We start from the raw sequence: 16,750 nt of genomic DNA, 5'->3' as shown, positions 1-16,750 counted from the left end.
GCTCGAACTACCATTCAGCGCTCAAAGTCTGTTGATTCCCGTCATATGGCTATAATCACGTCGGATACCTTTTCACATGAGGCACTTGAGTACAATTGATAGCTCCGTCAATGCACTGCCGTTTTAAACCGATGAGCCAAAACATTATGACCACCTATTTAATTGCGTGTTGGTCCACTCTACATATAACGGCAGCCGTTCTGCTTGGTATGAATTCTACAAGTTCTTGGCAGGATTCAAGAAGTGTGTGGCACCGGACGTCTACATACAGGTCAAGCAATTCTCAGAAATTACGAGATGGTGGTTTACGGGCACGCAGCTGGTGCCCGATGTGTGTTCCAGTGGGTACAGATTAGGCACCTGTGCTTGGCAAGACATCAGTATGTGCTCACTTCTTTTTTGGTTCATCAGTCTTCTGACTGGTTTGCTGCGGCCCGTCAAAATTCCTCTCCTGTGCCAATCTCATCATCTCAGAGGACCACTTGCAACCTACGTCATCAACTAGTGGCTGGATGTTTTCCAATCTCTGTCTTCCCCTGCAGTTTCCGCCCTCTACAGCTCCCTCTAGCACCATGAAAGTCATTCTCAGATGTCTTAACAGATGGTCTATCACCCTGTCCCTTCTCCTTGTCAGTCTTTTCCATATATTCCTTTCCTCTCCTATTCTGCGCAGAACCTCCTCATTCCTTACCCTATCAGTCCACCTAATTTTCGACATTCGTCTGAGCATCGAATGCTTCAATCCTCTTCTGTTCCGGTTTTCCCACAGTCCATATTTCATTACCATACAATGCTGTTCTCAAAACGTGTATTCTCAGAAATTTCTTCCTCAAATTAAGGCCTACGTTTGATACTATGTAGACTTCTCTTGGCCAGGAATGCCCTTTTCGGCATTCTGCAGATCATGTAATTATTCTTCACTTTCACTCAGGATTGCAATGTTATCAATGAATCGTATCATTAGTATCTTTTCACCTTGTATTTTACTTACACTCCCGAACATTCCTAATAAACTGAATGAGCTCGAATGGTAGCTAAATATGGACATCTTCACACTTAACTTGTTAGCCGGAAATTTCATTTAAAACAGTAAGAAATGAAATTATCATCCCTGCAGAAGGCAGTTTATTCTATTCTGTCTTTCTGTATAATGAAACTGAATGTAATTCTTTCGTGAATGAGGCTCCTAAGCGCATACAAGTGAGGATTTAAACACCAGAGAACTGAAAAATAACTTCGTAACAGTCACAAATAGAATGAGTACCGATTAAGCGAGTATATTTTGTGGAGGAAATAAATTCAGAGTCCTTCAACGGGCCATGTGATTTAATTCACTAAAGAATTAATCACCAAACGAAGTCTCATATGCACTGCGTCTTCAGGAAACTTATATGTCTCTATTTAGCCATCATTTCTTGTATTGCATGCTGCATTCTTCTACAGTGCAGTAAATGTATCAGGAAATCGTTACTGTAGCAAAGGATAAAGCAGGTACAGGAAGTCGAATGTAATTTCTTTAAGCAAACGTTTGGATCTGGTAATTCATTTTGATGTGTAAACATTCTGTTTGTTTCGTTCCCTGGGATGAATTGCGAAATTACGGACAGTGTTTCCAGTATTTGAGAATAAACATGTGGAAATAGCATTGCAGTGTATAACGAAAAGATGCATATCGTGTTTAACCCCTTTGACTTTTCTCCCCACCACATTTTCATATCACATGTTTCACTAGCATGTTTCAGCAAGTGAAATCTCTCTTGGACACATTGACATTCTTGGCTCCTTTTATGTACTTTGAAGTGTTTAAAGAGTAGCACTCACTTTGCCGTTCTTTCAGTGCAGATTCGTTATGTAGTTTATAACTGCCAGTGTCAATATAGAATAGAGCTTGGGAGTTTGCGAAAACAAAGAGAGAAATTAATGTAAACTTTCGCCTATGTCCATTTTCTTTCCACGAGCAGCGGACCAAAAGGATCTCTGCAGCTACAGTTTTGCATGTATACAGTTCAACACCTTCTGCTACCTACTTCATAGTAACGAATTACTTTAGGCATTTTCCCTGGATTCCTTATGGATGAGGCCTATAAAATACGATGAACGAATAAATGGACCAATAGCTATATAAGAAGCCTCTCACAATTTGTATGATTAATACCCAGGGACACAGAAATCCGCTATATGTAACATACTCGGTGGTACTGAATCCAAGGATTATTTTACCTGTATTATTGAAGATCCTGTAGAACGGCTGCTCTTATAGCTCAACTAATGCCGGTAAAGTTTACACTAATTACTTTATTAAATTCAGACGTTAAGATCTTCACGCGAATTTTTAAATACGAGACAGGGACTCATTTTATCACAGACTTTTGGACGTTATCAAGCTAGCCAGCTCCACCGCTACTTATTCGATGATAAATATCCAAACTGAATTTAGGGACCTAGTAAACATGTAAAAATAAACTCTCGATGGATTTCCTGGAGTCTTATACGGCCAATGACGGAATCAATTATCAATTCTTCTAAGAGTTAATAAACCAAATTTTTTTTGTCTACCATTTCTAGAGGTGATAAGAAATATCAACTGCAGCATACTCAAGGATCAAAATTAATGGACAATTGATAGTACAGCAGCAATTATGTGAGCCACTCAGCAAGGTTGCCCACTTCCCTCAACACTACACGCTGTCACCACAAAGCCCACTACTTAGAAGACTGCACGGAACATAATGGAGGATTTACATATTTGGCACCAAAATAGTATGTCACGCTTATGCCGTTGGCGTGAACCTGCTTCTAACCAACGAAGAAGAAAGTGATGTCACCATACGAATTATAAATGAATACAGTCGCACAAATACTAGCGAGAGTCAACTTCAGGTGCCCACTTCGGCAAAACTTCATTTAGGTCCATATATCCATCTTATAAACTATCGTCAAATTCCGATCACAAACATTAGGAAACAACCAGGCGTGTACGTCGAACCATGCCCCCAGGAGCTAATAAAATTGACTACCGAACCCAAACTACAGTCCATCAGAGCGACAATTAGAGAACAGAATGTGAGAGGATTGGATCACCTATAAAAGCGTTTTACATCAACAACTGCGTCTTTTCTAAGTTACATCACACTGCAGCATAGGAAACGTTCCTACAGGAACAGTGACTGTACGAACTAACCTAAACGCTGCATGTTGGTATATCTGGAAAGCCAAACAGAATTTCCTTTACAACTACATCCATTCCACATAGTGTTGGAGGACTAGGGTTAAATAACATACAAGCTTTTTGCCAAGACATGTGCATAAAGAATACCTGTAAGATCATTATAGGAAATCAAGACTTCCTGTCCAAAAGACTGTGAAATACTTGAGCCCTAGAATAACAGCGCACCAATCTTGCATCTGTTAGCCAAATTCTTGAACAGATTAATGTGTTTTTAGAAATGAGTGATATAAAAGGCACAGACCTAAAAGAGAAAAAGAGTGCAAACTTAGCAACAGCTCTTAAGGCATTCAGCACCAAATCAAATAGAACTAAAGCACCAGAACAGAGAATGACCAACTGTTTCGAGCAAAATACACAATCCAGTACTTCCGACGTATGTGAAAGTCTTTTGGTATGAAGTTATTACGCAAAATGATCCCCTATTGGGGGGACGAGTGTGCAAAACAAAACTATGGCCTAACCCTTTTTGCGAAAAGGATACAACGAGCAACTGCTTAGCTCGTACGTTTGTTTGTAAAGATGAGCTCGAGTTTGGGACTGGACGCGTAAGAAAATGGCGATAATAAATAGAACTGCAGTCCAGATAATAGAAATCGGCGACTATTGCACCATGACAGGCAGATGTACTCGAAGACGAAACGGAATAGTTATACATGGACGACAGGATACTTAACGCATTATATCCTGAACGTAAAACAATCTGACACATAGAAATTTGCCCTCTACCTTAAAGAAGAATATAATAAGCTAAAAAATAAATTCAGACGGGTGGAATAAGCGATTCTAAAATTTCTTAAACGTAATGCATACTATCACATAAGTCAGGAAGCTCAGTTTCATGAAGAAGTTCAAGTTAAAAGAAGAGTGTTTGTTAGGAAAAGTGGCTTTTAATAACAAGGAAATGACAAACTCGCCGACAAACTACGATTTTTAATATCTTAATTTTTAGCATGGTAATTTTTTACTTTTTTAATGCTGCAAAGTGTACAGAGGAAGTTAAAAGATGTGTCAGTCAAAATCAAATGCAGGAACTGTATTTCTGAAGCAGTCGAACTAAGAAGAAAATTTAATTTTTAGTAACTTATGCCAGGTAGGCCAAGAAGGCATTTCGGTGATCAGAAGGCTGGGTTGAAAGGGGCGGAGCGAGACTCCAAAATATTCAAAATAAAAACATAAAAAGAACGAAAGAATAAGAACATGCTGTGAGCTAGCCTGTTAGCTGGTCGAACTGTCTTCGGTCTCACCTCAATATAGTTTTTAGGTTCTTTCTGCGTAAGCTTAAACAAATGCTTGCCGTTTCCAGATCTGTGTGTCAGAAAGTACGAGTCATTAAGAACTGATGTACGATAATATACCGACTTCCCTCCCCGAGGTTAAATGGGGACTGTAGCGGAAGGGGTATCCGGCCATAAAGTTAAAATATATTGCAGATTTTCCGTACCATGAAAAACAGCAACTCCGTACGCTAGGAAAAAGAGTGAGAAATTCCTGCTGAAGATATCGTTTTGATGTTTTGACAGAAAGATTTTGATATTATTCTTCAGCACCGCATATGACTTCAGTTCAAAAATATTGGATGTGACACTTACTGCTACTTTTTAACTATTTAGGGCGATTTATTTTGGCACACTGCCACGAAACCAACCTATCCTCTGTCTGTATGTCTGTATGGATCTCTACCTGTGTAAAAGGATCTTTCCAGCGATAGACTCTTCCTTCCTAGCTGAGGTTTGGTTCATCTTATTTCAATATGGAAGATCGTACATCGACAGTTACCATTCCAAATGTCCAAACTTCATAAAACTAATTGTTCTAACATACATCCTAACACGTTACTTTTTTCCCGTACTCTGACAAAAGTGTGTGATTTTTGTAAAGAATATTAGGATCTGACGAACCCCTAAGAAATTAGTTATTTGTTCACAGACAAAACGTATTGAACACAACTGTATGTTCGTTGATCAAAGACAAAATCTGAATTACGTTGAAAGCTGTATTCACCAAAATAACTGAACTTTTACTAATCCTGTGTCAAGCACTGAACTTTGTCTAAAGGCCATATTCCTTAAATAATTTCCGAAGACTTCAGATTCGTTGTATGTGAAGTATATTCTAAACTTTATGTGGCATCTACCTGCTGAATTTGTATTTGTTACCGGTGTTAAAAGTCTGAAGGCCGTGGCCCGACTGTCTGGGGGAGGGGGGGGGGGGGGCTACTTCGATGATCTGTTGCGACCAATTAAGAAACTAAATTTTTTTGTTCATTTCTACGACACAACGCAGTGCAGCGGCAGTCCTAGGCAACTATACCTTCCAGTCATTGTTGCAGCGGCCTTTGGACCTCGTGATCAAAAACTGGCAACAGGCATTGCCAGCTTCAGGAATCTTCTCGATAGTGTATATGCTTATAATGGTCTTGGTACTCATTTGATAAAAAAAGTGAAAATGTTTGGTTGGAAAGCAGCTTATCGTCGAAAAGTGTTTGACAATAGAGGGAAGGAGGATGTTAAAGAGAGGGGAAGATGAATCACGTCGTAGCTGTCGAAGTTCACCGGCTCGGAACTACGGGTCTTGAACTCTCCTGTCTGGTTCCTACTTCCACAATTCAGTCTCTGTAATTCCTGAGCCTTGTCATCATTGCTGGATCGATAAGCGCACAACTTACGAAACTAAATGGTGGTACTTTTAATCCAGTACGCTGTTGCCTGGTATCTAATGACGGTGGCGCATAAACCCCAAGAGAATCATACAGTGAATCCAGTGGAATGGTGCGGAACGGCGGCGCACAGTTATCTTCTGACTTAGAAGCAGAGCTGGTGTGTCCTAATGCTGTGCACAAAAGCCACTGAGGAGAAGATTGCTTTGTGGTGTACCTTAATCATGGATAGAGAAAGTCTGCAATCTACTGCCACAGCTGTTGGATGATATTTACTGGATTGTCATCAGTAGTTGCACTCGTTCACTGCAGTTCGATGTTCATCGAGTTGCAATCATAGGCTTAGGCAAGAGAGGCCAACACGGGCACTTGGTACCCACTGGAAACTGGAGTACATAGTTTTTACTTATTAGTGAATTTTCATATGCTTCTAGAAGTGATTTTCCCTGATTCAGATTAACCTCTCGTTTAGTCAATTGTAATATAACGCGTCTGATCGCAAAAAGGCTTTTGCATCTGCGAAGACTGAGTGGGTACCTTTAAGTTTTTTCTGCAACTCGTAACATTCAGTTCTTATGGAACGACTCGCTTCGAAGCTGAACAACCGATCTAAATAAAAAATGACAATTTAGGAGTCTTGCCTCCCCTCCCCTTCCTCCCGCGGGGATAAATTTCTGCAGACGCCCATGGTAGCACGCCTAGATAACTGTACGCCGTCTGACATCTGATGTTGCTCACTCATAATTTCAGAACCGGATTTCTGCTGAGCTTTCCTTTTATCAATTTTATCCACTGTAGCACCCCGTAGGCTTTCATCGTTGGTGTAGGTCTCAGGTCAGTAGAAACGATGAAGAGATCAACTGATGTGGTTTTCCCAGCTATGTGAAGGACCAATAATCGCCCCAGAGCCTCACACCGGCTGTATGAACAAAGCGTGACATACACTGAAGAGCCAAAGAAACAGGTACACCTGCCTAATATCGTGTAGGGCCCCCGCGGGCACGCAGAAGCGCCACAACATGACGTGGCATGGTCTTGACTAATGTCTGAATGGAGGGAACGGACGCCATGAATCCAGGAGGGCTGTCCATAAATCCGAAAGAGCACGATGGGTTGGAGATCTCCTCTGAACAGTACGTTGCAAAGCATCCCAGATACGCTCAATAATGTTCATGTCTGGAGAGGTTGGTAGCCAGCCGAAGTGCTTAATCTCAGAAGACTGTTCCTGGAGCCACTCTGTAGCAATTCTGGACGTGTGGGGCGTCCTGCTGGAATTGTCATAGTCCGCTGGAATGCACAATGGGCATGAATGGATGCAGGTAATCAGACAGGATGCTTACGTATGTGTCATCTGTCAGAGTCGTATCTAGACGTAACAGGTGTCCTATATCACCCCAACTGCACGTCCCACACCATTACAGAGCTTCAATCTACCTGAACAGTCCCCTACTGACATGTATGGTCCATGGAATCATGAACTTGTCTCCATACCCGTACACGTCCATCCACTCGAAATAATTTGAAACGACACTCGTGCGAACAGGCAACATGTTTCCAGTCATCAACAGTGCAATGTCGGTGTTGGGCCCAGACGAGGCGTAAAGCTTTGTGTCGTGCAGTCATCAAGGGTACAAGAGTGGGCTTTGGGCTCCGAAAGCAGATATTGACAATGTTTCGTTGAATGGTTCGCACGCTGACACTTGTCGATGGCCCAGCATTGAAATCTGCAGCAGTTTGCGGAAGGATTGCACTCCTGTCACGTTGAACGATTCGCTTCAGTCGTCGCTGGTCCTGTTCTTGCAGGATGTTTTTCCGGCCGCAGCGATCTCGGAAATTTGATGTTTTAACGGATTCCTGATATTCACGGTACACTCATGAAGTAGTCGTACGGACAAATCCCCACATCGTCGCTACCTCGGAGGTGCTGTGTCCCATCGCTCGTGCGCCGATATAACACCACGGTAAAACTCACTTAAATGTTGATAACCTGCCATTGTAGCAGCAGTAACCGATCTAACAACTGCGCCAGACACTTGTTATCTTATACAGCCGTTGCCGACCGGAGCGACGTATTCCACCTGTTTACGTATCTCTTTATTTGAGTACCCACGCCTTTATTAGTTGCTTTGGCGCTTCAGTGTAGCAGAAAAATGAAAACTACTAAATTAACTCACGCACTAGAATTGCAAGCACGCCGAAATGATCGTCTCCCAAAGTTGACTGAAATGACGACATTCCACATTCCTACTACAAAAACTCAATAAGCTAATCAGGTTTTAACCAAGTACATTTTTATAAAACACGATTATTTGCTACTATTCTTGAATGTTTGACGGCATAAGTTGGTACTGTACATCAGTCAAGAAATATTCTTATGCACAAAAACAAATCAGCTCTCTGTATTGATCAGCGATATGGTTTGACTGTGACAGAAATAATTATGGTTGCATAACAGATTAACTAGACCAGATCTTGATGAATATTATACATATTTGTAACGCGTTAACAATGTCTGATGATCCTACACTTTCTGTAATATCTGTGCTACCACAATGCTAGCTTCAAGACGTCTGTTACAGTGACATCTGACATTTTGTGAAACGGCAATTACTAAAATTGACTGTGTTGTATCATCTAGAGCCCGCGGTGGCACACCAGAGTCGGCAATACCAATTAATACCATAGGTGTTAGAGAGGTCTCGCTACAATCCGCAACAATGTATGGGGGGTGCTCCTGAAGACCTCGCCTCCTCTCCGAACACAGCAGCGTCCTCATACATAAAGTCAGAATAGTGTCGAGCATGCAAGAGCTCATCCAGTTTGAGACCTCAGTTGCAGCAGTCACCATCATAGGCTTGGACCAACAACCTGCCAAAGTTTCAGATGAACTTGTACTGTTGTAAGTGTCACACATTGTTCCTCAAGACAACAGTTTCTTACTTAGCGAACCAAGTGATGCTTACATAGTCAATAGCAGTAGTAAATTATCAAGTACTCCTGTGACAAAAAAAAACATGTCAAAGTTAAGTAAAACCTTTATTCATCTGAGTAGTAAAATGAGCTAATATTTTATGTGTTCTCCTTTTTTTAGCCTTCTCCCAGAGTAATCAAACAACCCACAGTTATAGTTAGACAAAGGTATTTTCATCTGGCGACAGCACATTATAACCACAGTTAAACTTTGCACATCTTGTAAGGTGTCATACAAATAACACACCTTACACTGAATTTCTTAAACAATTCCGGTGAAATCAATATGTCACACGACAAAGTTAGGTGAAAATGTACGAATTTTATTGATATGCAAATCGAATAAAGAAGCCCACATTTCATGAATGTAAACCACTAACCCTCACATTAGTAACTGTGCGCAAGTAATTTCCCAGTCCTGAGATACGAGGAGTAGTTCTGAGTAAAGGAGAATTTTATGACAGCAACGCCCATCCCATTTTCGGCCAAAATCTTCACAGCAGGACATTGAGCGGACACAATGCGACGCTGGAGCCACTGCACTGCGCAGGCCGTCGGCGAAAACCGGTCTTGTCCCTGCTTTAAACGGCGACACTTCGGGAAACCTTTCTGCAGGAGTACGGCTGGAGATGGCAGAAAAACGTCCAGAGAAACCCAACTCAAAACATTTGTGACTCACTGTAGCCACCTGTGTTAAAACTCACGTGAAAAAAGCTGTTTGTCTCAGTACTATAAAGTAGGAGTTAAAACTCTGACCTGCGAAAGAAATGACGTCTATGATAGGTTACTGAAATTCTAGTGAGTGGAGTTACAAAAAGTACAGACGCTCTGTTTGGCCAGAAAGAAAACGCGTGGCCACCAGCTTTAAAATGTGCAGACGCAGAGAGAGAAATTCGCTCTTCTTTTGCAGCAAGTCGTCGAGTGTTTGAGCAAGGCGACTCGCGCCACACTGACGTGATTACGAGAGGAGTTATGTGAACACTTGTTCACAGGCTCATCTTAACTCTTAAGGAGTTAAACCGCAAACTCTCCTAGTATGAAGAATTGCACCAAGCACTGACAGTTAACAATTACGAGTCATTTGAGGGCAACGAGGTACACACTATTCCAGCCAAATAGGGTGTACCATGCCAATCAACTTAGCTAGGGAATAACTAGCAGTCTCGGCAGATTGGTGTTTAACAGTCAAGAGAGATTTAGAAAAGATTCTCAGGTTCACAGCTCACGTCGGCACCATCCACTGCCGCCGCCGACAAAAGGTGAACACTCACGCTCTCACTATGCCAGCAAGTGATATTCAATTGACACTAGAAACCAATTTTTTTGAACATTCGACTATGACCTCCAGTGAAACATATTCACGATTTTTGGGCTTAACTGAAGCACAAACGCGAGATATCCGATCTAAAGAAACGGTATGACCAGCGACTGCAAAGTGCTTTATACTCTGAAGTTACTGAACTGTTTTAATTGTGCAGTTGTATTTGCAGTGATATTTACGTACCCCATACAGACCCCATTAAATTTTGGGTATTTTCGTCATGCGTTTTTAGCTTACTTGATATCTCTGGCCCCAATTCTATTAATTTGTTTGTATTTTATCGATCCCCAGACATGCTAATCAACCATCTTACTATTAAAGAACCTCAGAATAGTTAGGAATTTCGCTTCACAGTTGTGAACACCGGTAACAGTATCTTTTCGTCCTGTACATGTGATAATGATGGTTGCTGAGTAAAAATGAACCTTAGTGACGAAAATCTAAGATTTTCATTTTTTACTAACATACAGTTAGGCCTGAAGCAGTACACTAATTTCTGTTAGCGATAACGATTCTTTTACAGGGAGTGTAGTGGAACCAACATTGAAGTCATTGGCTGATTACATCACTGTCTGTACTGCTGTACCCCTCTGATCTCTGCATGGTGGGCTGGTATCTTCCTACCTTGCAGGCCATAGGAACAACACAAATTCCTAAAACACTCCCAGCAACTGTGGTAGGAAGATAGATAGAACCAGGCTCACACATGTTAGAGTCTTTGAGATGCTTGACTACGTTTGGTATTCATAGGATTTTACTTTCAACAAATATTTGAAGTTGAACCTTAAAACTTAGCATTTTCGCAGATAATCAAATCGATATAAAAAACAAAAAAGTTTCGTTTTGTGAGAACAGTGTTTCACTTACTATAGAATTCCGTAACACTTCTTAAGAATCAGAAAAGAATTAACCCTAACTGATTAATAACAGGTGTATTAAAATTTTCACTGGAGAAACTAAAAATTCTAAGCCGCTTTAGACTTTTATTTGTAGAAATTACAACACTAAAAAGGATACATGTGAAAGCAGTGAACGTTAGACAAAAAGTTATCTACATGAAAATGCAGAAACGATTAAATTTACATTGCTTTGCTTAACATTAGGATTACATGTTTTTTGATACTAAGAATTCACGTGTTACATTTGAACGCTCGCCTCGGTATTTTCGCCCGGCGGTCATTCAGTGGTTTTCCCGACCTTTCGCCAACACGAGTGGCTGGCACTCACAGATGTTCACGCTGCACTACCAGTGGTGGACAGTGAATCTGTGACAATGCCACTCGCTTGTACAAGCGAAACGTTGGGAAAATCACTGAGCCCTAGACGCCCAAAGACCCTGAGACGAGCTGCGATTGCAGCTTGAGAATTCAGCGGTTGCTTTTTAGATTGAATTCAGTATGTGCATGTCTAGACTCTGTTGAATGATAGCTCCACCACAACACTTGGCCTTTGTTTAATACACTGCTCAATGACATAGACTGCCAGGATGCAGTAATCACAGCAACTTCTAACCTGAATGTTGACGTGACTGTAGAACAGGCTGAGTAATGACTTGTCTGAAAATTGTGTATTTATCTCTCAGAACTCCAGGGAAGGCATTCATGTGCTCATTGCATTCTTACTATGGTCGCTTTAGGAGGTGTCCGGTGTCAAAGAGGCATGGGGCAAGGTAAGGGGAAAGTGCTCTATTACACAGTATTGGCAAACATCAGCAGCCTCTTTGTCGGTGTGGTAAGCAGGCAACGTTGTAGTTCAGGCTGTAGCGTCGTCATCAGCGAACATACCTAACAGCTGCTGCGATTTCTCCCGACGTAAGGATAAATAAATCTTTATACTTTGCGAACAGTACCACACGGACTACCAGTCCAGCCCATAACGGATTTAGTTCACTCATCCATTCAAACAGTCACACATACTTTGCTGTGGATCCAACGTTGAGTCAAGACTGTGTAAAAGTTGTACCATTTGTTACATGGCAGTCATTCCTGGAGGAGGGGGGGTGCTCACTTTGTGTGGTCCTGTACCCGTTCGGTGCTTTCACGTGATTCCCTTCTATCTGCTGTTTCTACATGCACATTATCGTCTAATAGAATTCTCTAAACAAGTGCAAATATCACGTTATGACAAACCCATTCACCAGATACTATTCTGCCCCACAGGAACTCACTCCTCTTGTTGCCAGGTCGGCTTGTTTATATGAGCTTTCACGTTACTACTTTGTTGCTGCTTGTTCACTAACTGAGCTTCGCCTAACAGCGCCATTCCCCGGCACATAAGCTGTGTCACTGTTTTGTAATCACTTTTTACAGGTAACCTTCTCCATCCATCGTTAACTTTAGATTCATTTGGGGAATTTTTCCCACGTGATGCAAATTTCACATATGCCAGATGAGTACTTGGCGTTGTCTGGATATGTATTTATTTCAACTATATTAACCAGTTTCCTACTTCCCTCTCCCTTTGTCCATCTCTTCTGCCTACACCCCTCTCCGTCCATCTCCTTCTTCCCTTCTCTCCATCCACCTCCTCAACCTCCAATTATCTGTCCTGCCCCACATTTTGTTCACCTGCTACTCCCTCACCTCACTGCCAATCTCCTATTTCCCCTCCCTCTGTTCATCTCGTCCTCTTTCCCTTCTATACCCATGTCTTCCTCACTCTTCCTGTCCATCTCTTCCTCTTCTCTTCCCCTGTCCCTCTCCTCCTCCTCCCCTCACTGCCCATACAATCGTACAATTTTGTAGGCAAAGTGAGCAGCATACGTGGATACTGTCTGATGAATGTGTTTCAAATACAGTTAATATCAAAGAAGTAATGAATTCAAACGTCATGCTCGATGAGGCCGTTTTCACGCATTTCATTGCTTATGGCATCATATCTCCTGAACTATGTGTCGTACGATGATACAATTGTTCACGTACATTCAGTGCTGTATATGAACACTGTCGGCAAAAAGTGTCACGAATACAGTTATTAGTAAAGAAATGATAAATAAGAAGGTCATACATGACACAACATTTTTACTGCATGAACATTGAAAATGTAGTAAGAGATAAACTTTTTTCCCTTCATCACTTTGTAGAGACCGTAAGAAATAATTCCGTAAAGATTTGAAGTTATGTTAAAGTTTGTTGTAGCTTCTAGGTGATCTCGTTGTCAAATACTGGATAGCGCGCATAGTAGCTATGCAGTTAATTATACAACGTGTACATTGTGGAACAAACAGTATGATTAAACACACTGAAGATTGTTTAAGATTGGTATTCATTACTGAATCATATAATGTAGCAAATATCAACCAAGAAAAGCATTTTCATCAATTTTATTAAGTTCAAAAGTCAAAGAGTAAACAGCTTTTGAAATGGTAAATGCTTTTCCCCAATTCGCTAATATTATTCAAATGAACAGGTACCTTGTATTACACAGTTTCTAAAGCAGCCTACGTTATTCCTCAGGGTTCAAGTTACCTCCTAATCAAATTTCATCGAAACAGGTTCAGTGGTGTTAGTAATAATAGATTTAAATGTCTTGCATGGTTCTGCAGATTTTCACGCAACTCTCAGTGTTTATTACGTCATATATCCTGACCTATGCGTCGTACAATTATATAATTTTGTAGGTACATTCAGTGGTATATGTGAACACTATCTGAAAAATGTGTCACGAATGCCTTTAGTAGTAAAGAAGTAATAAATTATGACGTTTAGCCTGATGCGAAAATGAACAGCAAAATGAAGTAACTTTTCTTTCCTTTCATCATTGTGTATGGGACGTGAGCCATAAAAGTTTAGTAAAGGCTTGAAACTATGTGTAAAGCTTGTTGGAAGTCACAAAGTGCTCTCGTTCTCAAATGCTTGATGAATAAAATCGGGATAATCGCGCACTGTGGTACTTCTTCTTCAGTCCCTCTTAACCCACATTGTTTGTTACCAGACAGTAAGTGATACGTGTGTCAAGTTTGGTTGAAATAGGTCGAGTGGTTTCGGAGGAGTTGTGGAACATATATACATACATGTATACATTTTTATGGTAAGTATGAATGTCTTTTCTTTCCGTAATTCGATTTTGATGAAATATAGCCCATGCGGTGCCCGGAGCTACACTGAAGTTACCAGTGAAAATACCTTAAAATGAGTCAAGTAGTTTTGGAGATTAGGGTGTTCAGAAAGACAGACAAGAAAATTTTACTAAAGCTTTTAATCACGGTATCTTTTTTCCGTGATCTGATTTTGATGAATTACAGCCTATATGTTGCCCCAAACCACGCTCAAAGTACGTGCGGAAACCCTATGAAAAGTCGTGTAGCAATTTTAGAAATCAGCGTGTTCGAAGATAAACAGACAGACACGACAGATTTATAGATATATTATTAGTATAGACTCGCGTTTCCTTTGATGGAACACTTTGAGAACCCTGCTACTTTAATAGGACACGTTTTCTGTTTAAAGGATAATAAAATAGAAAACGTTTCAAAAGTAAGAAAAACTTGTTTTATCCAGTGTTTCTTTCAATTTTAAATCACATGTAATAACACTGATATCATAATAAAATTTTAAAAAAATAATAAATTTTTTTAAGAAGAACGTTATTAGTAATTTTTCGCTGAGTACTTATTCAGAGATTGGAAAGCCCTGTTCTAGATGCAGGTTATGTGTTAAGCATCTGTGGCATTTTTACTTTACTTCTGGAAATATCAAGCTTTCCTTTCTGGTATGCAGAAATAATTACATATTCGTGAAATATCACAAAACAATTTTAACTGTGTGACTGAATTTTGCTGTAAGCTGCTGTTCCGAATTCTTGTAATTGCAAGTTTTTTTCCTCATAACGCTAAGCTTAACAAAGACAAGAGAACGGCTTTGCCGCGGTGGAGACACCTCTACCCGCGAGATCACTGAAGCTAAGCGGTGTCGAGCGTGGCCGACTCTTCGATGGGTGACCATCCAGGCGGCCATGCGCCGTTGCTGTTGTTCGAGGTGCAGTCAGCCTCGTGATGCCAAGTGCGGAGCTACTCGACCGAATAGTAGCGGCTCCGGCCAAAGAAAACTATCATGACGACCGGGAGAGTGGTGTGCTGACCACACGCCCCTTCTATCCGCATTCTCACTGAGAATGTCACGGCGGTCGGATGGTCCCGATGAGCCACTTGCGGCCGGAAGACGGAGTGCTTTAACAAAGACAAGTCATCATTCATTCAAAGAAATCGTAATTTAGGCAAATTGAGAGTGCTTCATGTTCACTACAAAACAGAAACAAAATTTAACTTTAGGAGAGAGTCTAAAAACATACCTACGTCTTTGATAAAGGACCAGAACATACGAGAAATATTTAATTTTAACGTGATAAGGTGGTTTAGAAAGACTTTCGCAGTATTAAATAAATATGGAGTGTCAGTTGAATTCCTTAGCTGAAGAAATTCTCATGGACACACAGTTTAATTTAACTACCACAGTAATGTGGACAATGAGGGTTCATCTATATAATGTTGTAATAAACCACAACTTTATTACAGTTAGTAATAACGTAAGTATACTTTTTGTGTAATTGCTGGACAACCTTAATACGTTCACAGAGGGCCTTTGGGCACAGTTTTGACTCAGTGTAGATGATAAACTGTACTGCATAAAGCAACGACAGCCGCAGCAACCGAAACAGATGCACAGTTAATCAGTGATAGCTATAGAATTAGTGGCAAGTGGTGACCGACTGCAAAGTGTTGTTGTGTTGTGTAACGAACAATGCAGCAGCATAACACTCTACCATTCGTGCATTCAGACGTTACCAGAGCTAATCTTGTGCCGTCCTGTCGGTGGGCCTCTCTGCCTGTCTTCTCCTTCAATCTATAAAAATTAAGTTAGTATATACGCCCTGTTTAACCATTTTTACTAGAGTGTGTACACGTGCCAGTCGTGTCTGAGTATTCCTCATCATTGTGGGATCCGTACCAGATCGGGTTGACGAAGGGGATAGAGAAGATCCAAAGAAGAGAGGCGCGTTTCGTCACAGGGTTATTTGGTAAGCGTGATAGCGTTACGGAGATGTTTAGCAACTCAAGTGGCAGACCCTGCAAGAGAGGCGCTCTGCATCGCGGTGTAGCTTGCTGTCCAGGTTCCGAGAGGGTGCGTTTCTGGATGAGGTATCGAATTTATTGCTTCCCCCTACTTATACCTCCCGAGGAGATCAGGAATGTAAAATTAGAGAGATTCGAGCTCGCACGGAGGCTTACCGGCAGTCGTTCTTCCCGCGTATCATACGCGACTGGAACAGAAAAGGGAGGTAATGACAGTGGCACGGAAAGTGCCCTCCGCCACACACCGTTGGGTGGCTTGCGGAGTATGAATGTAGATGCAGATGTAGAAGGGCGAATGCTTGGAAGATGTCGCGTGTATTGTTCACAGTGGATTCAAAACTGTGACTTGCAGCGCTTTCTTAAGCCATACCGTTTAATATTTACGACTGGTGGGAGGATTGTTGAGCTGTCTTTTCAGTCAGAAAATATGTAATGTCAGCGGATTCTGTAGTAGTGTGCGCAGGTGTCCAATGTCTGCCACTGTCCTCTGATTACACATGGTTG

The sequence above is a fragment of the Schistocerca piceifrons genome, chromosome 1 (assembly GCF_021461385.2).
Source record: "Schistocerca piceifrons isolate TAMUIC-IGC-003096 chromosome 1, iqSchPice1.1, whole genome shotgun sequence".
Taxonomy (NCBI): Eukaryota; Metazoa; Arthropoda; class Insecta; order Orthoptera; family Acrididae; genus Schistocerca; species Schistocerca piceifrons.
This window is presented reverse-complemented; position numbering follows the sequence as displayed.